This window comes from Lepidothrix coronata, unplaced genomic scaffold, assembly GCF_001604755.1.
Source record: "Lepidothrix coronata isolate B3197 unplaced genomic scaffold, Lepidothrix_coronata-1.0 Scaffold46, whole genome shotgun sequence".
Classification (NCBI taxonomy): domain Eukaryota; kingdom Metazoa; phylum Chordata; class Aves; order Passeriformes; family Pipridae; genus Lepidothrix; species Lepidothrix coronata.
In genome coordinates this window covers 2,341,442-2,367,836 of record NW_016690226.1, presented here as the reverse complement: position 1 = coordinate 2,367,836, position 26,395 = coordinate 2,341,442, and the positions used below count along the sequence as shown (strand labels likewise).

The 26,395-nt window shown below is 46.8% G+C and overlaps 1 long non-coding RNA gene across 1 annotated transcript; it reads left to right on the top strand.

The window, feature by feature from the left end:
- The first annotated feature begins 746 nt into the window (after positions 1-746).
- LOC108497286 lies at positions 747-26,168 on the top strand. The gene is made up of 4 exons (XR_001874732.1): positions 747-1,161; positions 1,701-1,866; positions 22,320-22,990; positions 23,098-26,168. It is a non-coding gene; the product is annotated as an uncharacterized LOC108497286 (long non-coding RNA).
- Positions 26,169-26,395: the final 227 nt, after the last annotated feature.

Sequence of the window (26,395 nt, the reverse complement as noted above, 5' to 3'; positions counted from 1 at the left end):
CTTTGCATGGCATTGCTTTCTGAGAGGTCGAGCTCCTCCCTCCCCAGTCTTCCACTGGCAGAAGGAGTTTTATGGTAAAAGTAATTTCTATCTTAGCACTGCAGTGAAGTGGTTGAAATGAGAAAATCTGAAACACTGATAGGAGCTTTTAGAAATACTGGGATATACCTACCTTCCCACCAGTTCCTACCTGCTGTAAATGCTGGGGGGTGTACCTCTGACATGCCAATATACCCAACAGCTACATATCACCCCTCTCCACTGCTGCTCAGTGTCAGACTGCTCCATCCTGACCATGGCAGGCCAGAGAGAACTGTTTGCCAGCCCCAGCACTGGGTCTGGCCCCTGGGACACCAGCAGGTTGGCACTGCTGGATCTGTGGCGGGGAGTGAAGAGAAGCCAGGAGGTGTTTTGGCTCCGTTCCAGGCTGAGTAAACACAACAGCTTTTTCCTGGGAATAGGTGTAGTCCCTGACTAAGGTACTGATGGCAGTGATGTCCCTGTTGCTCCTCCTGGCAGAAGGAGTCTCCTGCTTCCTCTGGCTCAGGCAGGGGCTCCTTTTCTTTTTTTTCTTCACCCCCATGGCACCCTGCTATTAGCTTAACATTTCAGTCACCAATGACAGCAACCAAAAAATAATACTACTGTACTCAGTTAATCCATAGGAAAATCCCAAATCAGCACACAAAAGGTGGAGATGGTGCTCATGCATTTTCCCCCAAGGGCCTTAGGCAATGGAAATTTTCTCAAGCTCCATTCATTAACAAAATAGATGAGCAGTTATGTAAGGTCATGTGAGGAAAGTGGTTGGTCTTTGGTCAATGAAAGAGTTAGTCACACATCATTGAGCTGGATGGCCCTGGGAGGAAATGTGGAGCCACTCTTTGTGTGTTCAAGGACTGAAGAGGGAGAACTTTAGCCGTAATTCCTCACTACCCCCTGAGCTTCGGCACCCCCTTTACAGACTAGGCATTGCAGGAGGCATCTGGTGATGTTAACCAGAAAATAGGGAGTTGAAGTCTGTTGAGGTCCTCCCCACCTTCCTCTTCCCAAATTACTCAACCCTCCTCTGAAGGAATTAAGCAACCACCTGATGATTTTAGGGTGCAAATGTGCTGTTGTGCATCCCCCCAGCTCATCTGCTCCGGAAGCACTCAGAGGGTAAGTAAAAGAACATAATACAATTCAATAGTGACAGGGAAGATAAAAATCTGTATTAGGGCTCTCAGGAACTACTAGAATGTTAGTAGGACATTCAGCTGGGGGAAGATTTTCAAGGATCCCTTCTGAAACTTGCCCATTACCAAAGTGGTTTGGACTGTTGTCTCTCCCACTTTGAATCAAAGATGATGCCATCATACAGAATTTCACTGGGACTGACTGTAGGAGAAAAGATAGGGCACTGATTGGGATCCGCACTTCAGTACTCAGTTAGATGTGATCTGGAATAATATTCTCCCAGTTCTCACTGGATCTCATCCTCTCCCCCTGTAGCCCAATCAGGAGTCCTCCAGTCCCCTGAATCTGGGTTACCTTGGCCCCTTGGCTCTTCTCAGCTTCTGCTTTGGGGCTTGCAGATCTGACTTAGACAATGATGTCTTGCAGAAGACAATGAAATCAGCTTTGTTTGCTCTTGTTTGCTCTAATCCCTGGATGCTGAATAACCAGCTTCAACCTGCTTGTGTACTTTCACCTTGCAGCCAATCTCTTGAAGGTCATTTCAGACCATTGGACTAGCAGGGCAGCAAGGCTTGGTTGGCAGCCTCCACGGGACATGGAGCAGCAGTCATCTGGCACAAGCTATCAGTAGGACTCATGGCCTGATGAGTGCAGAGGAGGCCTGGAAAGAAAACTCATGTGGGGCAGGTAGGGAGAATGTGGCTGTCAGGTTGCACCCAAATCATAGTTCGATGCCTGAGGACTGGTGATAAGGTGTAATCCTGCAAACCAAAGTCCCTCCCACATTTGCTGGTCTTCCCTGAGTGCTGAAATCGTGAAACCCTGGAAACCTGCTGTGGAGAGGACACCCTAACCCACCTGAAACCATGGAAACATGCTGCGAGGAGGACACCCTAACCCATTGGGGTGGTGCTGCAGTGCAGGGTACAGATTCAGTCCTCAGTAAAAGCTCAGCTGTCTCCCTGAGCAGATGGTTTCCAGGAAGAGCCACATTCCTGACTGTGAGGAGCTGAAAGGACTGTGTATGGGATATGCCTTAAAATAGACAGAGATATAGAAACAGAGTTCAGGTCGGAGGCAGAGAGAACTTGATGGCATCTCAGGCGTTTGTTCAGGAAGGGAAGTGCTGCTAAAACTGCAACTGCCTCAGCCTTGACTACAAGTGTCCCTGATAAATCTAGGGTTGTTTTCACTTAAGCAAAGGATTCTAGTTGAGATTTTTTTTTCCTGATAAATTCCTTTCTGTTTTATTGTTTTCTACCTCTCTAAAAAACAAGCTAAGGGAGTAATAGATTCGCCCTTTCCCAAAGATTTGAGATATTGTGGAAAGAGATGTATCTTGAATTTGGAAAAAAAGCTAGTCTCTAACTTTTCAAAGAATTGATATCTTGCTAGTGGGGAAAAAAGCCCTTTTTGAAATATTTTTGAAATATTTTATTTCAGTAACCTTAAAATGATGTATTTAGAACCTTTTCAATATATCTAACCTTCTGTATTTGAACGACTGAGTATTGTAAATTGTGGTGAAATTTTTTTTCTTAAAAAAAAAGTCTAAATACTTAGAAAAGGGATGCCCTCAGCAGTATTTCAAGGTGACAAGTTCTTTGAAAGCATCTCTTCCCCAGAAATTATTTGATTGTGAGGAACAGTCGTTAAAATTTGAGAAAAATTTGGCGAAAAGTTTCCAGCAAATTCTCCTAAAACCTGTAAAACAATTCCTGGCCATTTGCAAACCAAACAGTGGCGGGTTGCAAGATGGAGCTTCTTGTTGGTAGTGGGAGAACTCAGATGAATTTTGGCTTCCATTCTCATTCTTGCTACATAGTTCAGGTTTGCTCTTTGAAATAGGTCCTATATGACCCCTGTCGAAATAATACACCACAGTGCCTGTTGTTTTGGTAAAATACTCAGAGCGTGCAGAGTCTGCAGCGTTTGAAGAGCTGTTGGGACAGCACACCTCAGGTAAGAAGACCCCAGCACTAGTTAGGGCACAACATCAGTGAGCAGAAGGAGAAATCAGTTTTTCCTTACTGCCCACCTGCTGCTTAGCTCTCCAGCCAGCACAGCCTGACTGCCTTACAGTGTCTGCTGGAACGTGTGGCACCAGGAGAACATGTGAGTTAATTATTAAACAAAATGGAGTCATTATGCCCTGTGTCACTGCTGTTCCTCACATAAATCTGCTGCACGGTAGATAAATGATCCTGTGCAATGAGAACAAAGAAATGTTTTCAGGATGAACACATTTTCCTCTGCTGGAGAGCTGCTTCCACTTCACCTCCCTGGAGCTAGAAGAGTGATGCACTTGGCCTCCATAAAGGTGGGGGGTTTGGGAAAGACAAATGAAAGTGATACAGAGCCTCAGGGCACTGATTTCCATGAATAATCTCCCCAGCTGTTAGCCTAGGTTTGGAGCTATTTCCTTTTAGAGAATACATTTCTACTAGCAACATTTCAGAGTCCGGAAAGAAATATTTTAAAGTTACCTTTGGCATTTCAAGGCTAGCACAATATCCACCAAGCTTCCCTTGAACGTCTAGATAAAATATTAACTCCTGGACGAGGTGTAGAGGCCCTGCAGGCTGTCAAACAGTAACACAGTTAAGGAGACAGACTCTGGGACAGAGATGGTGAGATAACATCCAATACTTTAAAACTCATCTGTGATTAGTTTCACTTGACTGACACACAAGAAAAAACGAAGACTTAGAGGTAAGATCCACAGATGCCAACAGCCAGGGAAGGAGTCCTCTTAGCTGAAATAGCTGGTCACCTCAGCTCTGGAAGGGGATAGTAGAGAGCCATTCTGGTTTCTCTGCTGTGAAGCCTCTCTGAAACTCCTTCTATTACACAGTGGGGGAAGGGTCTCTCCTCTGTGGCTGCTAAGCCTGGCAGGCTTGGGAGACCTAGGAAGGGCATGTGCTGTGGTAAAAAGAGTGTAAGGTCTGAGTCTCCAGCAGACTTCTGATGTGTCCACAGGCTGCAGGAAGGCCCTGGTTGAGGGGTAGGAGTGGAGATGCTGACAGTGGGGTGGGTCAGGCCAAGGGACACAGGTGTATCTTAGATATTTGGCTTGTGCCCATAATGTGGTGTTCGGGTACTATGTGGAGACAGAGGCCTGAGTGTCCACCTTTCACCACTTGGCATAATGGCCCTGTGGAGACAGAGCAGGGCAGGGTGGCTGGGAGGAAACACATGGGCAACACTGGCCGTTTCCCTGGGAATTTAATTCCCGAGGATCTGTGCTCCAAGCACTTTTGCAGGCAGCCTCTGTACTTGACTCAAGGCATTATGCTGTCCCTCTCTTCGCTGGCCAGTGCCAAGCTGAGTTGGTCCTTTGCTGCTCTAGTCAAAAACAGCAGATGCTTTGGAAGGAGTCCCTCCCCTTTGCCACATGCTGTAATAGCAGGGAAACAGAAACATAGAGGTTCTGTGGCCTAGGCAAAGCCAAAAAGCAAAGGGATTGGCAAGGCTGACCATGGCAGCCAGGACTCCTGCCTCTTGGGAAACAGCCACTGGCTTACAATATTACTTCTCTGAATGTTGTTTAAAGGGACAACACAGAGCACACGGTTGCTCCTGCTGGGCTCAGTCAGCTGTGTTTGTGGTGGCTCTTGCTTTTCTTCAAGAGTTTACCTTGGCTCTTTCCCTACTGCTTCACTGGCACCCTGTGAAAGGACTGCAGTGACCCTTGTCCCCTGGATGCAGAAGGAGCGCCTGGAGTAGACTGAGGAGTCAAGAAATGTGCACGCTCCGGAACTGGCTAGCTGTGCTTGCAGGCCCGCTGATGCCCAGCCATGACTGGATGTGAGGCATGCAATGAGGTCCTATCCCACTCCTTGCACATCTTGCACACTTTAGCAGTGCTGTGCTGTGTCCAACTCCCTCATCTGTGATCCACGGGCTGCACATGGTGGCCCAGCTTGCCCGGTAACCTCTTGGCTGTGATGTTGGGCTTCATCCCCTGTGTGGTGCTGGCTGTTGCTGTGTGCCTGATGAGGCACCTGCTTCACTGATGGCTCTCACCTCCAGAGCCACCCAACCATACACTGCCTTTGCTTCAGGGATGCAGATGCTGTGTGAGAGCTCTGAAGTAACCTGAAAAGAATGTTCAGCGGGCTGCTGAGAAAAGAAAAGCTGGTGAGAAAAGGAGCTGACACCTGGCACTCCAGGGCTGTGTGGTCCATTTTATCACCGACTCTCCTTCACTCTGCTCTCCCGCCCCCTTTTCCAGACAGCATCACAGGGAGATGGCATGAAGAGACCCGTATCTGCAAAGACTGGGAAAAGCCTGGACATGAATAAAAGGCACAGCTGAAAGTCTGACCTGCTTCAGGGTCACTGCACTCTTTCATTCCTCCCTGAAGCAAGCAAGGGAATATCCCTTCACAGGAAGCAGGGGCAAAGCCCACTTCCTTGCCTGTGCTCTGAGTTGACTGGATGTGAAATAGCTCCAGTTCAGGGGAGATATAGGTGCAAAAGACCTGTGACTGAGCTGAACCCTGCCTCTTGGTTTCTGTAGTCCACTTGCTTTCTGATTCCCTATCTTTACTGTTAGCATGAGACATAAAGGAGCTTTCATCTCTTTTTCCTCTCTGTCTCCCTCTGAACAACACAGAGGTCATGTGTCACCAACCAGTTCTGGACAAGACCTAACTGCAAATTGTGTTAAATGAATGTTAGTCCTCTATTTCCAAAATCGGCTGATCCAAAAAGCTGCAAGTACACACAGGAAAATCCCCTTTAGTGCCTTCCCCATTGGGATTTCTTGGTAGTTCAGCTGGCTGAGGAGAGCAGGCTGGTCGCTCTCAGGTCATTCTGGACTGGTTCTCAGTGACCCTCTGAGCTGTGCCTCTCCCCTGCCTCCCTGCTTGTCAGAGTCTCAGTCTAACCCTTGCAGAGGGATAGACACCCCTTTGTAGCCAGACAGCCTGTCTTGACTACCTAGAACCAGGACCTCGCAACTCAGTGCATTGTGGACTCAGTATCTTCACTACGTCATGGCCAAGCATCTTCTCAGGGCAGCTCTGCATAAAATATTCAGCATCCCAGCAGGAGCAAGGTGTCATATCACATGTCATATCACTTGGGTTAAGCTTAGCCAGAAGTCACTGTTAACAAACGGATTATTTTTAATTAGAAATGCAAGTGAACGTAGTTCATGGATAGGGTAAGTTATAAAGAAAATACACAGATGTCATTCTGAATTAGGATAACTCTTTGCAGAGAGAAGTGCCTTCAGGTGCTCAGGACCTTGGCTAACTCATGAGTCTGACTTGTCTGTGCCCTAAATCAGGACTACAGTGGCAAGAAAGCTCTGAGAACTTCATCTTCCCTGCCTCTGGTGTTAAAGGTGATTGAGGAGATAGCAGGGCTCTGGATACTGGTTCTGGGCAGCCAACACCTTCTTCCTTCTAAAGTGGACTGGACAGGCCTTTTTCACTTGCCCTCTGTAAACCTTAGCTTCTTTAACTACTGTGATGGGAAAACACATAAAATTAAGTAATTTTGTCTTCCCTCCTTCCCAAAGAACCTTTATTTATTGTTTTTACTTTACACCATGACTTCAGGATGTTATCCTGAATTTGGATGTTTAAGTGTTTTCCCATGCTTGCAGCCTCCCTGCAACCATACAAGCTAGAGATTAGTAGATACATATCACAGCAGGGGATCTGGCACAGTGTATGTCTGTCTTCCTCTGCTTGGAAAGAGCAGGAACAAATATTAGTTTGAGATGAAAGAGAATGTCTTCACTTTGTTAGGAACAGGGCACCGATAATGGCTCTGCCTCACATGATTGGCTAGCCTTGTGCCATACCCTGGGAGGCTGCCAAACTTGAGTTCAGCTGATCCCTTGCTATCTGCAAGGGAAGGCAGAGCCAATGCCCACTCAACGGGACTTTGTCCTCATGATGGCAGGCAGCTTATGAAACGTCAGCCTTTGCGTGTGCTGGCATGGCAGAAAGGCTCTGGCCCTCACAATAGCGGCATTCTCCGTGGGCTCAGCTGGGAGAGGCTTGCACGAAGTTAAACCTGAGTGCAGGCAGGCTTAGAGCACTTTTCAGCAAGAACTCATCAGTCATTGGCAATGCCCGAGGCAATGACTGCATGTTGAATGGGCTTTCCACAGCACAAATATATGCATGATGGTATGTGCATGCATATATATAATTGCATGCAAATTCTGTTATGTGTAGGTTAAAAGCCATAGACTCTAATAGCTGTTAACAATCATTCACTACTTTTTATACATTCTGTGGATGGGGCACAGGGGAGGGCTGGTCTTGTCTTATGGAAGACCATACTATCCAGATACTGTGGCTTGAGCTGTTGCTATCAGAGCGCTCGCTCAGTGTGTTGCTGCCAGAGATCTGTTTGCATGGAGCACACCTTTGTCAATGCCATTAAGTCTTTCCTGTTCAGAGAGGTTTTCAAACTGTGAGAAAATCCCGCTCTCACTTCTGCAGTCCTTTCAACAGATGAGTTAACTGTTCCACTGATGCCTTTGTGTTTAGATCTGCTGCTGGCAGGATCAAGTACATCTTCTGAGCACACATTGGCCCTATGGCTACTTGTAAATGAGGGTTAATAAGGAGCTGGGGCTCTAAGGAGTGTAGTCTTGTTCCTTACAAGGGCTGAGCTGGGAGACTCACCTCTGAGCTTCATTTTCACTAGCTGCTTGCAGAGGAAGTTCTGCCTTCAGCTTGATTTGAGAGAGCAGGACAGGATGCTTGAGGGAGCTCTCTCTGGCTAGTAGGAAAGTAATTCACTGGTGTGACTGTGGTTTCCCAAGCAATCTGCTCTTTTGTTGGAAATCAAACTAGCTGACACAGGCAAGGGAAAATGTTTGTTCAGTTTGAGATCAGAGGCTCTTGTTTTGAAAGCTCAGTTTTATCCTCAGTCCGAACTTCTCTCCATACAGCATTAATCACTTGTCTGGGAACAGAGGATTTGAACCGTCTCCAGAGCTATACAAGCAGATTTGGTGGCTGTCAGTAGTACTCTGTAAATAAGTCCCAGCAGGCAACTGTGTAAGTAAACAGCTTCTTTGTGAGCACCACTGCCTTTCTCCACAGTTTACGTAGTGCAACGGAAGGGCTCTGTTAGCTTTTGCAGGGGCAGTCTGAGCACCACACACAACTGGCAGGGATGACCTGCAACTTCCAATTGACAGTTTTACCACCTGCTTTGCTGCAGCTCAGCAAGAGCGGGATTTGTGTCAGGGAGCCAGGAAACCAGCTGTGTTGCAGAAACAGCTGTGCCATGACATCATCTTTGTCCCTTGGTGCGTATGTGTTTCAACATAGGCTTTAATTACACAAGCATGAACTCACCTTACCCACAGGGCCAGGTTTCTTAAAAAGCAGTTTGTGCCTGCCAGACGAAAGGCATGGTTTTAGGATGAGTGAAGGACAAATTCTCTTTTAATGCTTCATTGTAGGCTGCTGAAGAAAAGCATTCTGATGCAACTGAGAGTAGCACGCGCCCTGAGATCTTGACAATTTCTTTGAGTATTCCCCTTAGAAAATGATATTTTTATGACCATTTACATAGAATATTTCAGAAGGGTTTTTGTCCTCACATGTGTGTGGTTGAAAATGTAAAGAAAAGGAATGCATTTTCCTTTGAAAGTGTTCATTTCTATTAAAAGACTATTTTTCTGCTAAGTAATACCTGTTGTGTTGGATTTTTTTTTTTCACCTGGACAATATTGCCTAGCCCTCAGGGGAAAGACTCAAATTATTGAGCCACCAAGGATATAAATAAATGCCTCTAAATGGCTTAGCTCAATGGCCTTTGCCCTTCCTGGGGGAAGGAGCTCATCTTCCATCAATATGATTAGCGGAGGAGATTATGTATCGATTAATTGTCCAGACTCATTTCTCATTAGCTGGCAGTAACCTGTGATGTGTGACCTTTTCCACCGCAGTCAAAGCAGCACATTTTACAAAGTCAGAGCAGCACATTTTACTCCCTAGTGATTTGGTGCCCAAATCCTTTAACCTCTAGGGTCCATGCTATCCGATTTGATAGCTGTCTCATTGAGGGTAAACAACCTCACATCCTCTTTCAGGATGCCTCTGGGACAGAGCTAAAACTGCCTGGCAGGCAGGGGGAAACATCTTGCTACTCTCTTGTCTCTGTGGGAGAAAGCATCCCTAATGTGCAGAATGTTCCAAAAAAGAAGCCCAAAATACAGCCTGGAGTGGAGGTGTGCTCCGTGGGGCACACACAGATCATGCGTGGGACCATGCTTCGCTGATCGGGGCTTAATCACCCCGTCTGGGCATTGTCCGTAGTTAGCCTTTTCCTGCCGGGGCTGGAGTGCAGTCAGTTGGGCGTTGCTGCTTTCCCAGGGAGGAACTCACAGTCCCACGGGCGAGGGAGTGCTGGTGCAGCTGGATGGGGCCCCAGTGTTTCCAGCACAACATGTCCCCAGGCCTCCAGCTTCCAGAGCTGGCACCTCTTGATGCCTACTGTGTGTGTGGCAGGGGCTTCAGCACGAGTTCTCGAGCTGCACAACAACACCCGAGCACTGCTGTCATGCTTGGACAGATATTGCTTTTTCCCAGCTGATCCTAGCCCTGGGTCAAGCGGGATAAGGAGGTGGAATTCACACGCTCTATTCCTGTTGCTGCCATACAGAATGACCTTGAGCAAGGCCAATGGGAGGTGAGGGGAGATGGTTCTGTGACAACATCCTTTGCTGTGCTATGACAGTTTGCTTCTCAACTCAGCAAGAGGGAGCATCATGTCAGTCACCTTAGACAACACAACCCTCTTTATATCCGGGATATAAAGTTAGTGGAGGAAACACACATATTCCACCTGAGCAATGCTACCCAGTGGTGCTGTGCTGAACAGTGCAGTACCCAAACTGTGGTTCAGATGTTAGCAGAATGGAGCAGGAGGTAATGGCACTTGGACTAGGGTGCTGAAGATATATCCATCATTTCTGCCTCCACCTGTGCTGTTTAATGGATTCTAGGCAACACAGTCAGATGGAGATATCTACCATAGAGGCACATTGCCTGAGTCCCCCACCTCCCTGGCAACTCTCACCCAGTGCCAAGGGGCAGGCAACAGCAGTGTCTAGAGCTGTCTTCTAGTTGTCAATAGCAAGAAACAGGTTACTTAACCTCTATCTGTCACCATGATGTGTGATGTGAGGAGTAGTAGCTGCCTACCTCCTGGGGAAATGAGATTCTCAACTCACACTTGTAATGGGAATTGCTGTCTGGAGGTAAGGCTGTTGTGTGTTCTGGCCTCATGCTGCTGCAGTCTGCTGCTTTGAATCATCAGGCCATTTCAGAGGTGGGATCTGGGTAAACTTGAATTAGGATTACAGTTTCTGTGCTGCTGAAATCTCTCAGCCCTTTTCATGAGTTCAAGTTTTCAGCATAGAGAGGAATGCACTCCGGTCATCCCTACCATAACTTCTGAGCAAGGATCAGAGCAGAGTTTATCAGGCACGTGCAAGTTCTTCCCTGCTTCTGCTTCATTTGAAGTTTGAGAAAAAGCTTGTGGACTGGAAATGAGAAGGAAAAGCAACAAGAACAGAAAAGGAAAAAGTGAACCCAGCAGAGAATGAAGAGAAGAGATGGGGACGGCTTGAGGTCAGAGGCCATGGAAACATGAGTCCAAGAACCTGGAAAGGAGAAGAGGCTGGAGGAAGTACTGCAAAGGGCAAGGGGAAGAGACTACCAGAAGTACCAGGAAAGATAGGTCTGTGTGAATGGGAACACTTTAAGACAATTCCTGTTACAAAAGGGGATCTGAATTGAAAATGTGTCTTCAGGAAAAGAGAATAATCCAGCGATTCCCTTCATGTTGAGACAAATGAGGGAGCTAGATTCCCACTGAAATGGAAGAAGGATGACTACAGATACTGCTCAAGGCACTTTACATACCTCAGTGAAACATGTCCTAAGAGAAGGGCAAATCCATGGTCCAGACATTACAGATTCCTTGGGAACTCCTGCCAGCAGTGTGTTGTCTCTTTGAAGGCATCCAAAGAAAGAGGACTCTCCTTGGCAGCTTGAGTACGGGTGTGGAAGAACACAGCGAGACACCCGAGACAGGCTTTAGACTAAGATATAGGGTGGAGGACTTGGTATTTTGTGTGGGATTTTTAGTAGGGACTCGTGTGGTTTCCATACTGGTTTTTGATGTGTAGTTGAAGGAGGAGCATAGATATTAAAATACAGCAATGACTAAAGGAACATAAGAGAGCAGGAGCGTAATAGTTATTAGAGCAGAAAACTGAAACTCCATCCAAGATTATATAGCCAGTATATATGGGAAACTAGGAGAAACAATGGAAGTGCCTGATTGCTAAGGCAAGGACCTCATGAGCAATATGCAGGCTGTGTATGCCAGGACTTTCAGAGTCAGGATGGACAGCTGGCATGGCTGGACCACTGAGACTGAAAGATTTATGCTGCTCAGAAGAGCAAAGACAAGTGGGGCCTGTGGTAGTATTGCCTGTTCATGATATTGTTGAGTGTGAAGAAACAAGCAGGAACAGAGGTGATAAGCAGATTCTGTCTGTGTTCAAATTACCTTGAGGAAAGACAGCTGTAGTTCTGCTGTGGTTATCCAAGGTTGTGCCTTGATGTTGATGACTTTCTTTCATGGTTTTAGAATGATATGCATAACCAGGGATTGTCATTACTACAGGTTTTAACTTTTTACATGGAGAATAAAGTGCTACTACCATAGGCTGGGCCCAGGTATTCTGGGATGCACTGGCTTATGTTTCTTCACTAAAGAGGCAGCAACCTAACCACAGCTGCCATTGTGTTTGACCTGGTCTTGTTAACCAGTGAGACATTGCAGAGTAATGTGGCTGAAGATAACTTTTAACCTTGACTGTACAGAGGCTGATTCTGTTTAAATTAAATGGAAGAGTAAATACCATGGGGCCACAGCTAAGATTTTTCAGCCTCAAAACGTTAGTGGTCAGAGAAGTTATGGAACTGAAGTGATGAACAACTTGAGTTAAAAGTCTTAAGTATTTGTATGTGGAAGGCATTCAGACTCAGCATGGCAACAGAGAACATATAGAAAATTGACTTACTGTTGAAAAATAATCCTCCTGGAAAGATGGGAGTGGTCAGCAAAGAAATCTACATGGCAGAGGTCACAAAGTTTAGAAAAATAGACATGTCAGTCACCAGAAATCAAGGTGAGATAGATCTGGCAGAGGTGCTGAATAAAGTTCTTTGTAAAGGTAAAAAGAACAAGGCAAGATATCAGACCTCTGCGCAGTGCAGCTAAGATCAAGGCATGCTCTATAAACCAGAAGTTTTGCCTCATTTTGCAGGAAAGATGGTGCAGAAGAAGGGGATTACAAGTTGATGGCTAAAAGTGTCTGGAAATCCCATCAGAGCTCAAGGCAAAATTCACAAGGTTTATTTAGATCAGAAGGTGCCTGGAGACAGATCAAGTAGTAAATCCAATAGCACTGATATACAATCAACCTGTGCAAATGGAGGTTGGATGGGGACCAGAGAGTTGCCTAGTATCAACAATTTTACCTAAATTTAATTAAGGAACAAAAAAAGGGATGTAGTTATTTACAGCCCAAGAGTTTAGAACAGCTTTTCTTTTTGTCCTAGAACAAAATGAGAATAATTAGAGATATGGAAGTGCACAGATAATTAGACAAAATTCAATGTGGCTGTATGAAAGATAGAGTATTTTTTATTATTTTTATACTTGGGGAGGAGAATAAATATTTTTTAAAACATTGGTTATGTGGTATATGAAAGATATTTGGGTTTTACAGAGGATGGTTGAGAAGCTGTGAAAGCAGGGGAGTGCAGGGATTCACACTTGAACTGAAAAGTGGGTAACAAACTGCTTAATAAAAAGACCCTGAAACTCAAAGTAGTAGGCAATTGCTAATGAAATTCCTTAGAGACTGGTTTTGGCACCAGCGAATTTCATATCTTCACTGATGACCTTGGAGGAAAAACGTAAATGTTAGCTGAAGAGACAAAACAAGGAAGCGCTGCCAGTATGGAGGAGAAAAGTACCTTCCAGAAGAGTTGGAAAAGAGAAAATTCTAACAAGTGGAAAGAATGGCACTAGAGTGATCCCGACAAAAAGAGAGAGGTGATTGTAGAAGTCTAGACGGTCTTTGCTTTTTTTAGCCTAGCAAAAGGAATGTTAAGAGGGCATATGATTGCTGCCTATTAATACACCAGATGGGTAAACCCCAATGAAAGAGAACTGCTATTTCAGCTAAAATACTGAAGAGTACTGGCATGAGAACATGTATGCATCACCTGCTTAAAATAGAGGCTAGGTACTGAGAGGTCATTTTAACCACAATAACAAAGAGGCTTCCTTCTAGCCACCTGTAAACTGTTTTCAGATGCATGCCATAAAAAACAACTCTGGAGACAAACTCTGTCTCTTCCTCAAACAATCTCAAACAAGCTTAAGCTCTTCCCCCTGCTCTGCTGTGGGAAATGTTAGCTAAGCCATGCTGTAGGCAACTCGTAATTTCTGCTGCAGGTCAATTCCCCCCCCTCCTCCTCAAACGCCATAGACTCAAGGTCATGGGTTTTTGCCCAGCTTCACTTGAACTATGAAGTACAGTCCCTGGTCTCATTGCTCCTGAGATCTGGATGCATAGTTGGCTGATATTAGCATAAAGAAGCTTTGTTGCTGACCTCCCCAAAAATGTGCATATTTGCACAGTTTTTGCCGTTGGGCACCCTCTGATACAAGTTACCACATCCATGTTACCACAGCTCCTCATGTTGCTCTGAACCGTATTACGGGATGGGGGGGAAGGGAAATAAACACAGCATAAGATGTCTTGCATCCCAAAGCATCTTTATCTTCCCTTTTCAGTTTTCTCTTGAACTTACTTTAATAAAGAGTCATCTGGCTTATCCCTACTATAAAAAAACAATGATCCAGGACCCGAGACCCGAACTCCACAGGAGAGTCTGAGCTGTGTTCCTGGGCTGCCTGTGGAGGCCTCGTGACAGAGTTGTGTTGCCTGGCATCAGACAGGGGAAGCCTAAGGGGAAAAATTAGCTCCAGGGAAGCATAAGGAGAGAGGAGGAGAACATTGGTCATGAACCCTTTGTTGTGGCTGATGTGGTCAACTCCACCTGTTTGACTTCCACTCAGAAATGTTCATCTTTTGTTCAAGGAAGACCACTCCTTGTAGTTGTGCTGGCCTGTAAAAATTGGACCTGGAAACACACCTTCCAAAGACAGATTTGGGATTGCTTGACTGCAGGCATCTCCCAGTGGTGAGACCTGTGTGCAGACATGGTGGCCAGCATGTGATGTTCCTGCTGAGGTCCTTTCATGCATCAAAAGTACGGCAGAGGCAGTGGCTCCTATGTTGACTCTTCCACACACTGCTGTTTGATGCTCTCAGAAGTTGAAAATTATTTCCCTGTTTTCTGAAAGGGAAACACTGAAACATCCATTCTAACCTAATGTACTATGCTGCTTTTTCCAGGTTCCCATAGGGGACAGTAACACTTAGGATTTCTTGTAGAGCACTGTCATGATCTCGATGTACTGTTCCACTTGTCCGTGCAAGGTCACAGGATCATTTGGCAAGTGGATGTCTGTGTTTATGCCTCTGAATGTGTCTTTTTTTATGTTAGGACCTGTGTGCATCAAGGCATGGGCCCTATTTTGTAACTCTGTATGTCTCTGTGCAGGTTCAACCCTCTGTACCAAGAATACGAGAAATGTAACGAAGGTGAAGTCCTTAGGCTGCCAAGATAAAGAGCACTAGAAAAGTGGCTGAAATAATTCTGCCACTCTGATAGCTAAGACAAGAACTGTTCAGAGTGCGTAGACTGGGAATACTGGGATGATATCAAAGGGCCTTGAAGGTGCACTCTTAGGTCTTCTCTTAGATATTGCCCTGCTATGCGCCGTCTCCATTTGCAACATGCAGATGCTGGGAGAGGAGCCTTTCACTGCCTGGCAGTGGGGTGGCAGAGAGCATCAGTCAGAGGATGGCTGAATGTGGGAAGTGTGTCTTCCAGTTGAGTCCCTTTTCTGGAAGAGCTCTGCCACTCACCGCAATGCCCTGCAAACTCTCTCCTTCTGCCAGATACTGGGCACAGCCACTTGTCAAAAGTCACTGGCTGAGAGGCTACCTCTTCTTGGAAAAGCATGCACTACAGGTTGGGATTATACCAGCAGCAGTAACTTGCCCCTTCTCAGGAACTGGCCAAACCTTCTGAAGTCTCTTTTTCCATGCAGAGGGAGACAGAGATTACCCTGGTGATGCCAGCTAAGACTCACCAACATCAGCTCCCTTTCCCCTGCACTCATCTTCCAAGAGAGACAGGAAGCAGAGTGCCCAAGTAACAAGTTTAGGAGGCTCTGAGAGTAACAGAGGTGAACAAGAAAGTGATAGAAGCACCATGCGTGCTCCTGATATCCTGTGGACCTGCTGGCTCAGAGCTTGTAGTCATGTTTACTACTAACAGACTCCAGCAGCACGCAGCTCCAAGCTCCACCAGGCGATAAGGGAATGAGCCTTTTCCAGCACAGTCCATGGAGGGCACCGGAGCATGAGAGGGACACCTCCCAGGGGGCAGGGGTGGCAGAGGTCCTGATGGGAGCTTGCCAAGGCATGTCACCCATAGCTGATATAGTCTTAAAACATTCACTGTTCCAACACGCCTATGAACAAGACGAGGGAGGTGAAGGAAAGAAGGGAGCCCTTTGTCACCACTCTGAGAACAAAGACTGGTCTGTGAGACAGACAGTAATACTGACCCAACCAGCATCAGCTGCCGTTGTTTCTTCCGTCACACTGACAATGCACAGTTGCAGGGTTTCTTTCCCTGTGAGGAGAATGGGATTTAGTGATACCATAAGTTAGTCAAACAGCAGCCAAGATACCAATTCAAGTCCCATTCAATGGATGTAGCATTTGCTTTGTGCTGTTTTTCTCCCACTTCCTGTATTTTGCACTAAGCCTCATTTCCTCTCCCTTTTTTCTTTGTAGCACAAACACCACAGATGCCGCACACACTTTCACTCTTCACACTTCCATTTACCTCCTATTTTGGAGGAAGCAGCTGTGTATTTATATCACTAGGGAGATGAAATGTTTTTGCCAAAACAGCCCTCAGAGAAGCAAACAGTGTTAACCATTGAAATCAGCATCGGTGTGCACCAGCAGTGTCATGTCCATCCAAAAGAGTGGGATGGTGCCCCTTACTCTTTCAGGCTGCCTTTGCCAGTATCCTGGGTAGACACTGGATCAGGGTCTTCCAGCAAGTTTCATCTGAGATTGGGAGAGAGGCCACAGCCAGTCCCTGCTGGGGGTTGGTCTCAGCAGAGAACACAGACAAGGAAGCAAGGTTGTGGAGCAATGTAGCTTGGCTGCTGGCTGATGACCTTGTGTTGTCAGTAGATAACCCCTGGAACAAGAGCCAGCTGGGAGCTCCATGTGCAGCAGCTAGCCTAGGTGAGCTGTCCCTGCCCTCACCACCCACCCACTCTTGGCAATAGGCTGCCTTCCCCTATCTGCTGAAAAAGGAAATCCTGACCACGTGGCTTACACCGGCAGGGCCCCATGCAGCTGGTGGAGTGAGGGAGAGGGGCCAGGTCGCAGAACCATCTGACTGCTGGTATGCTCACACTTTGTGGCACCTATAGCAGTGCATGCTTGGTGCCCTGAAGCAGGTGCTGAGCTACAGATTCTCTTTTCTCTTGAGCTGTGATCCAGGTGCAAAGAGCACTCTCTAAAGTTTCCTTCCCCATCACAGATGTGTGTGGCAATGGATTTGCCATATGCAGGGTGGAAAAAGTCCTGTCAGAGATGGATTGGTGAGGAAAACAGCTCAAACGTTATGGAGACAGAAGTTTTTACTGTGGTTTAAACATGTTTCAAAATGGCTTTTTGTATTTTCTGCAGTGTCACTGTCTCCCTCTTCCCGACACCCCCTGTGAAGCTATTGTCTCACACAAGGTGTCCTGGGAAGGTGTCCTGAGGTGTTTCTCATTGGTCCCTTGTTAACCCCTTTCTATTGGTTGTTGACCCTTTACCTGATGGTTTTTTCTGTGTGACCCTGAACTTCTGATTGGTCCCCTTTGACCCTCCTAAAAGCTTTATAAACCCCTTCCCCACAATAAACTCTCTCTTTCGTCCGTCCTTCCCTCCCTGGTGGTTTGTGTGCTCCTTGCGGGGTCGCCGGGCCACGTGCAGGGGCAGGGGGAAGGGCATTCACCTCGCAGGTTATGGGGCCAGCATCCTAAGGCCTGGAGGTCTCCCCAGATCCCACTAATCCACCGTAGATGTGCTTACTGTCTGCATGGTCAGGAGGAAGGCATGCTGTTTGGCTAGATTTTGTCTCTGTCTGCAAGCCACTTGCTTAACTGCCCCCCATTCCTGCATATTCCTGTAAAATCAGGACAGTTCTAGCTGACTCTCTGAAGTGCTAGAGACTGGCCACAGATAGAGGGACCAGCTGGGATGTGTACAGGTTGACCTGGAAAACCTCTCAAGGATCTCTGTGGTGTGTCTTGTTCATGAATTCAAAAGTGAGCCAGTGTCCAGATCAAAGCTAGGAAAAGATCTTTTTTCTAGTCCAGTGGGCAAGAATTGTGGGCATCTGATTTGGTCCTCCAGGATTTCATCTGGCAGATATAGTCCTACTATTGCAAGGAGCTGGGAACTGGCAGTTCTGTGCTAACAGGCTTTTGTTTGGAAAGGTTCCCATCAGTTATAGGTGGTGGTAAGCATTTCTTGGGACAGAGAAGGGGCACGGTTTTCATATAATAAACAGAAGGGCACCGCCTTATTGACCACAGGCAGGCCTCTGTCCTGCAAATTAATACCTGAATTACTGAGTAATCTCTAATGGTCACACAGTGCCAGACATACCAAGAAGACTTCAGAGCAGAAGAATGGAGCACTTAAAGCTCCACTGGAGCTCTGGGGCCATGAGAAGCAGCAGAAGAAAGTCAAAGACTGTTTCACTCAGTGCCTGCACAAGGTGTGAGCAAATAAGAAGACCTTGAGAAACAGTCCTACTTTTTACACCAGCTGGCTCTGATGTGCTTGATAGGTTTGGTAGTTTTAGGAGAGGAGAAAGGAAAAGAGGAGCATAGCCAACTCCTTTAGAGGAGACCAGCCCATGGCTGGAACTGAAAACAAGGACTGCTGGAGAGCCAGGACTAACTCTGCCTGTGCCAAGCAACACAGCACATCCCCTCCAAAACCATGGCTATGACTGGGTGAATAGTGTCCTGAAATGGTTTGCAGAGCTGGGAATCCACAACACTGGAAGAAAAGGAGCTAGGATCTGTCAGAGCAAGGTGTGTGGGTAAAGGATTACTGCACACAGACCTGTAGGCTCTAGGCAAGCCACATGAGCCATGAAAATCTTAACATGGCTGGATACAGCTGATGCCATAATATGATAGTGCATGAGAGTGACTACAGTTCTGTGGGTCTGTGGTAAAGCAGTCTGCACAAAAGAGATTCAGACTGATGGCTGTTGATACCTATCATTGCCAGTACAATGGAGGAATGAAAAAAATGGAAAATTATCCTGCTTATTCTGAAAAATACCTCAGAAAGGGCCTAAACTGGCTCAGGAACTAGCCACAGAGCTCATCTCCCAGAAACTCTGCTCTCGCAGTTTCAAGAATCCTTCCATTGCAAAGCGCTGCAGAACCACTAGTGATGTGCAAGTATAGTGTCACGTGTGTAAAAACAGACATATAGCACAGAGATATGTGTTAACATATGTGTATTTGTATATGTATGTATGCCTTGCAGAAATCTCTTGCAAAGAGCCTGAGGCTCTGAACAGCCCCAGGGTTTCTGATAGCCCCAGAGGGACAGGCTCTGTGCCCTGGGAGTGAGGGCACTGCAAAGTGGGAGCCCCTGGGACACATAGCCAAGGGCAGAGCAGCCCAAGGTAAATCAAAGTTAGCTCTGCTTGGCCAAAATTAACATACTCCTTGTTGCCTAATCTGTGAGGACTCATCCCAGAGAGTCCTGAAAAAGTCTCAAGCTGTGGTGCGCACGTTAACAGTATCATCATGTGTTAACCTAGGCAAGGGCGTGCTTTTGTCACCATTATCACTAGGGTGTGAGTGCTTAATGGAAAGCTTTCTTATCCTGGATTACAAAATCTAAAGGGAAGCAGCTGGATTGCATCCTCAGCTCCCCTGGCTTTGGCACACATAACTGAGCTCCCCAAACATTGCTTTAGCAGAGAGTTGGACACAGAGCAGAACAAGGAGAGTGTCTCTCTTGCACAGTGCTGTGACACCAAGCCCAGTTTCACACAGTTCAGCATAAAGAAGAACAGCAGCCAAAGCATCCTTGAGATTTGGCCAAAAATCTGCTTTAGAGGGAAACTCAGGTGCCACTTCAGCTGCAAAGTCAGGCCAGCATGCTCAAGGTCAGATTTCTGTCAGAGGTGGCTCTGTTGGCTGCAAGGTGATTCCCATGTTAAGCCTGAAGTGGTGTTGGTCAGCTGATGCACCTCCACCTTGTCCGGTACTGCAAAGATTATGGAATTTTTCCTCATGGAAACTATAAAGCTGGGAGCATCCTTGAGCATGGAAATTACTTTCCTCAGTGGGGAGGGTGGACAGGGGCATCCTCTTGCTGTGGAGAGTTGAGGAATCTGGAGCAAAGCATAGCCTCTCCTGCTGCCGTGCTGGTTCCTGATGGCAGCCTTGCTCCAGATGTGCCATCCTGCCCCAGCTCTGAGTCTGCATCCTGGCCGTACTGTCCCTGCAATTTAAGATTGGTTTGGCCAACAGGGAACAGCCAAAGAGTATGTTCAATCTTAGAGGTAAGTCTGCATTGTTTGTGGAAGAGGAAGTCGTACTGGATCCAAAGAGTGGAGGAAAGATCTGGTCTGAGGTTCACTGCCTTTGTGTAACTCAGGGTGGGTCAGAGCTGTGAATGTGCAAGGCAGAGGCTAAGTGAGGAAGAGGGGAAAAGGTAAAGCCACAAATATCCCCATATGAAGGCCAGGAAGGGAACATTCTGCTCAGCTGCCTGGACAGAGGTTTATGACTGTTTCCTATGCAGTGGTGTTATCCACTGTGAAAAATCATTGGCCATGGAGATATCTGATAAGAACTGAGCTGGCATCAGTTGGGAGAACAAAATGTCAAGAATGCATTGGGCTGCACCCCCACTTTTACCAGCAGGCAGGACATCAGGCTGGGAACACTGTGTTGCTTACCCTTATCTCTAATTGTCCTGCTTGCCTAGCTTCTTTACTGCCTTCCAATGAGTGCAAATATGATGTTTTGAGATTTGATCTTCTCCTAAGAACCCCTTCTCCTCCTGCCTCTCACCCCCCGTCCTATGTTCCCTAACTCATAGCCTTGGCTGGTGATGGGAAGTTTAAGGAGCTGGGAATGATGTGAATACAGAGGAATACCTCTGATTTGGCTAGCTCTGCACTCCTGTTCCAAGGGTGACATAGTTTTCCCCACAGAGCACCAAAAAGTTCCCATTTATAGCAAAATCTTTCTGCCTCCAAGTGCTTTACAGTGAAGGGAAGCAAAAATCCCCTTTCTCATTTATTCTGGCAAGAAAGGGGATGCAAGCTGTGGGTTGCTGAACAGTCTCCGTCTATGCCACAACTGTCCAAGATACAGTGGTGATGTCCTACCAGCTGTCAGGGACAGGCACCAGGAAGAGGAACAGCTTCAAGGGAAACCAATGGGCTGAGGTGGGACACACCATACAGGGCTCAAGGGCTTTTCTTCTCCTGCCATGCCATATCCCGTTCCATCAAACCTACCTCTCTGACCGTGCCCTCCTGGGAGTGTACAACTCCCACCTCACCTCTGTGGGACTGGAGAGTTGTGTTACTACCATACTCAGTGGGTGCAGAAATTCATCCCACAGACCTGTGAAGAGCTGTTTGTTTAACAGCAACACAACACATGGCATCTGAGGACACCTTTATTCCTCAGTAAGGTGGGATAGGCCTTGTTAGGGTGGGATCACAGACGTTAGCCTGAAATTCAGAGAGGGACTGACCTCCCTTTTCCTGCTCAAGGCTCTAGGAGTGAAACTGTGAAAAAAAGGCTTTTCTTTACTCCTTCCTTCCTCAAGCTTGACTCTAGCAGGGTGCCTTTCTCAAAGCTGGCCTGGGAGGCTTTGCTTCTCTCATCCATTTTGAACCATCACATACTTATGGCACCACAAGGCATGTCCTAAACTGCTCCCCAGATCTGCTGGCTATTCAGTTAATCTCCACTAAACCTTGGGCAAATACATGCCTCTCCCTGTGTTGTTGAGCATAGCATCCAAGCCCTGTACCTGGGGGCTGCTGCACCCTTCCCAGTCTGCTGCTGGAGAGCATCCAGAGCCAGCTCCCTACTCTTCTTTAGGGCACAGCTCAAGCCCCAGAGACACCCTGGGAGCAATAGTGTTGCTGAGCTCTCCTTAGACAGCAGGACAAGCCTATTCAAGCCTGAAAGGTGGTCAGGCAAAAGAGTATTTATGTAGCTGTATTTATACAGCTGTAAGATATCTGTGGTCATATATTTAAACATCTAGATCTTGCCTGATTGTCCAGATGTTAATATTCCACTGATATGAGTGAAGACAGGACAATCGTTAAGGATAATATGAATAGAAGAGCCCTAACGTGGTTGTTACATACCCCATGTGTGTGTGTTGGGGAGATGGATTCATGTATGTTGGCTGAGGATCCAGCAACCATGTGAATACAGCAGTATGAGTGGAGAGCTTCACGCAAGGGAGTAACTCAAAGATAAGGCATAGAGAGGAAGAAGAGGTTCTTAGTGCTTCTTCCAAATTTGGTAGTAATTTGGGAATTTCACATGCAGGCATGAGAAGGGACCCTGCTGACACCAGTGCAAGTTCCTTGATTCCAGTAATGGCACATGGGAGTTTACGGATGTTGATGACTTCAGACAGCTGGTTACAAAAACACATTGAAACCCAGAATAAAAAAGAGGAAGGATTGAGCAAACTGTAGCTATCTTACTGCTTCCAGAGGAGTTAGTGAGGATCCTACCCTGACTGCTCTGTATGTGACAAAAATAGACCTTCCCCAGCAGATCCTGAGGGTGCTCATCCCAGTATTAAGTTTTCTTTCCTATCATACCTTCATTATTTCCAGGTGATCACGCTGTTTCCATTAACTCGTGCTGGATGCCGACAGTGCAGCTGAGCTGTTCCTGATCCTTGGCCTATGATAATGAGAAGACTTTGCCGGAAACCTTCAAGGGGAATCTGTTGCTTTGGGAGCGATTCATCCAAGATGGTCAGTTTTCACTGCAGAGGAGAAGGAAGGTCATTCGGAAATGTTCTCTCCAAGGAAAAACACTCTTCATTTCTATTTTAATCCCTCTGGGGATTAATTGCCTCCTAAAAAAACCCTGGAAGAGCAGAGAAGTAACAGCATGCAGGCAAGCACGTGTGATAAGAAGTAGGCTGGGGACAACTGTGTTTCAGACTGGCTGTTGCACAGATTTGCTTTCTGAAAGCATTTTTTAAGAAGCGGAGGGGGGAGGAACAGAAAAAATGTTCCTGGATAACAAGCTGTAGTTACAGCTGAAAACAACAGGAGAAAATATCCTAGCTGGAGAGAAAAACTCCAATTGCCTATTAAGGCACCCCCTTCCTCCACTCCTTTACCCATAGGCCCAACTTTGTCTGCTGGGGCAGCACTGAGCTGTGGGGAGACTATTCCCAGCCATTTCAGGCTGTAGCTGGATGATGTGGTAAACCTCACAGTAGGGCTCCTGCCATCAGATCAAACACACCCTGGCCATGCCATGCACAGAGTAGGTAAGTATAAACTTGTTCTTTCAAAATATTTAGTGAATTTTTGAGACAACAATTCATGCACAGTCAGGCTTCATGCCTGTGCTGCTCTGTTTTTTCTTCTGGATCAGGTGCTGTCCATCCTCCCAACACATGGGACAAAGCCATAATAAGCACCATTCAACAGAAGTGAGCTCTGTTACCATGCCTCAGCCAGACCAGATTTATAGGGATGCAGGTGGGCATCGGTTGGATGAAAGCAATCAGATCCTCACCCCCGAATATATATCACCAATATAAGCATGGGTATAGACTTGCAGGTGTTGTTCGAATACAGGATTTCAGGAGATTATTTGAAAGCCAGGTCACCGAGGGGCATCACAATTTAGCTGGGTCAGTTTGTCTAGGCAAGGGTCACAACCAGAAGCTCCTTTGGCCAGTGCTGTTGCTGAGATGTGTGGAGCTGGATCCTCCATAACAGTGCTCCTGTTGACTTCTTGGCTGTCTCCCCATCAGGCCCAGATCTGTTTCGTTGTGAAACCTGAGAGTAGTATCCTATGTCCGGCAGGAATGAAGACCAAAGTAAATAAGCCTTGATAGAAACCACACTTGTTAGGGAGAGAACGTGTATTAGATTTCATAATTCACCTTGGGACTCATTCACCGAAGGCAGCTCTGAGCCCATTAGCACTGATATCTATTTTTAGCTCTCATTCCTGTCAGCTGCGGGTCCCAGTCCATGCATGTGACACGCTGTCAAGGATCCCTTTTTTTTTTTCCTTTAACATTTAGAAAAACTACTGTGAGAGTTTTTTTCTGCTGGCTGTTCAACCTCCTCTCTGAAGCAGTAAGGGGAGAAGCTGAACTGCTCTGCCTGTGGAAAGGTTTCCCATTCCTCATGGCTGAAGATTTTCTAACCATCCTTCACTTTCTGGCTGTTTCTGTGCATCAGGGATCCATTTCAGCAAGTGCACAGGACATAGGGGCGCTGGCTGGGCAAACCTCTGGGAGGTGACACCAACCTTCCCAGGCATGCTTAGGAAGCACAGCTGTTTTCAAGCTATAGTAGGAAAGTTCCAGTGGCATTTCACTGGAGAGTTTTTCGGTATCTCCTTCCTGATCAGATCTCCCCTCTGGGCTGTTTGAACTGGCTGTTTGCCTGACAGCAGCACAGGCCTCCCAGAGGCAGAGAGAATTTTTTGTGTACCATATGGGAAATTTGGGGCCTTCTGAAGTGAAAGAGAGCATAGAAATACAGGATCCTATGGCTGCTGTTACCAAAGCTGAGCAAACCAGCCATTTTCCAGACTTCTGGAGAGCAAGAGGGTTCAAAGATTAACACAAGTGAAGATGTTATTGTGCTTGGGAAGCCAGATGAAAGAAGCAGGGAGATGAATGACCTCATGGGAGCAAAGATGAGTGTGATGAGAGGGGTTTCTATCATTCCATGTAGGAAGTAAAACTTTCCATGGATACAGACCTTCTGCCATACTTTTCATCAGCAAAGCCCAGGAGTCCAGACACTCTTGGGATGGTGCATGAAGTGACGGGGAGAGAGAAGGAGAAGGACTGCAGAGGCTGGAGGTGAGGCAGAGCATGAGGGACAGGAGCACAGCAATATCTGAAGCAAGTGCAGCAGGAGCTCTGTGAGAGCACAGAAGGGGCCCCAAGCACTGGCACAATTTAGGAGCTGATGGAGTATGAAGCTGTGAGTGTAAGCTATGGAAGGTCCCTGGGAGGTATGTTCAAAGCCAGTCTCCTGGGGAACCTATCCAAAAGGCTTTACTGAATATATTTGTTTATACATTTCCACCTAATTGGGGTTAATCTGCTTTCTGCTTTGGCTAATCAGCTGGTTCAGAGGCCTAATAGGTTGGAGGGGGATGTTTTGCCCTCCTCCTGTTTTCAGGCCATGAAGTCAGGGGCGAGTGAGCACTGTGGAGGGGCTCAGAGTTGCCTGCTGTCAAATCTGGCAGAAAAGTGCTTTATCCCTTGAGGAATGGTGCTGGAGAGCAGGTCTCCAGGAGAGACCAGTGCCTTTCTTCTTGCTAATTGGCAGGTCTCATGAAAATGAAGGATTACCGGGGAAAAAAACACCTCTGCAAGAGCCTAGCACTGAGGTAACTGCTCTGTAGAGGTCTGCTGAGGCTCCCAAATCCTAATGGGTACCATCCCCAGCTGGTCCTATGTCCTGACCTTATCCTTCTAACTCAGGCCCCCACCTCCAGCAAAGGATATGCATGAATTGGGCACACATGTCTGGTGTCCATCCATCCCCTGTGAACTTTCTCTTCTGGGAGCCCTTCTGTGCCCATCTGCTCAGGGACTGATGCTATTTCAGGTCCCTTTGCTGGCCACGTGGAGGTGAGTCATGGGCCCCTCATGCAAAATCTTCCTTGTAATTTTAGGTTAAAGGAGACGCTGTTGCCACCAGCACATCCTGCCCTTTGAGGGTGGAAAAAAAAGTCAGGATGAGTTCACCATGTGACAAGAGCTCATTGCGCTAAGGAGAAGCTGCTGTAAATGCTGTCTCTAATTACTGCATATTACCTACCCTGTGAATATCAAACATCTAGGGCCAATATAAAACATCTTACGTTGTTTTCACCACCCTGGTTACCTGCTCCCTTCCCCAAGTATCAGAGCCTCATTCATCCCAGTCACAGCTCCCTCAGTCCCTTATCCAGACAAGGATGTTAAAGCTGTCACAGTGGGGTGAAACTTTCCTTTAACATTATTCAGTGCTTGCTCCAGTCATGGCTTCAGAGTATTTTCTTTTGGAAGATGCACTACTGAGTCACAGCATGAAATGCAAGAAATGCTCCTGGTCTGGTGTGAGATGTCCAGGTGAGGTGTTACTCCTGAGCAGCAGCTGTAGCCAAAAAGCATTCCTGGAAGATGTGGTTGGACCTGGCTGCAAAGGAGCCTCAGCTACACTACAGCAGAGGGACAGCCCAAAGAGGAGCACTGTAAACTCACAGGGCATGGGTTCAGCTCTGGCCTAGATGCTCAGAGGCACGGAACCCCAGTCCTCCCTGCCAATATTTAGATCTAAGCTCAACCAGGCCATCAGCAACCTGACCACGCTTTGAAAATGGCTGCATTCTGAGCAGGCAGCTGGATCTTCAGGATCTTCTCTCCTCACCTACATCTTTTATCCTAGCAAGAAGCCCACTGCTAAGGCTGTTTAAAGCTGAAATGACAGGGACCCTTTTTTTTTTTTTTTTTTTTACTTCCTGCATCAGAAAATACTGATTTTGCAACTTCATTGCAGCGGGACTCAGGCACTAATCAAAAAGTTCAACTAAGGGTCATGCCTGGGTGGACTAACTGCCATTTCTGCATCACTCTTCCTCAGTCATCATCAGATACAGTAAAATGCATCCCACCTTCTTTTTTCCTTCCTCCCTTAATGCAATTCCTCATTTC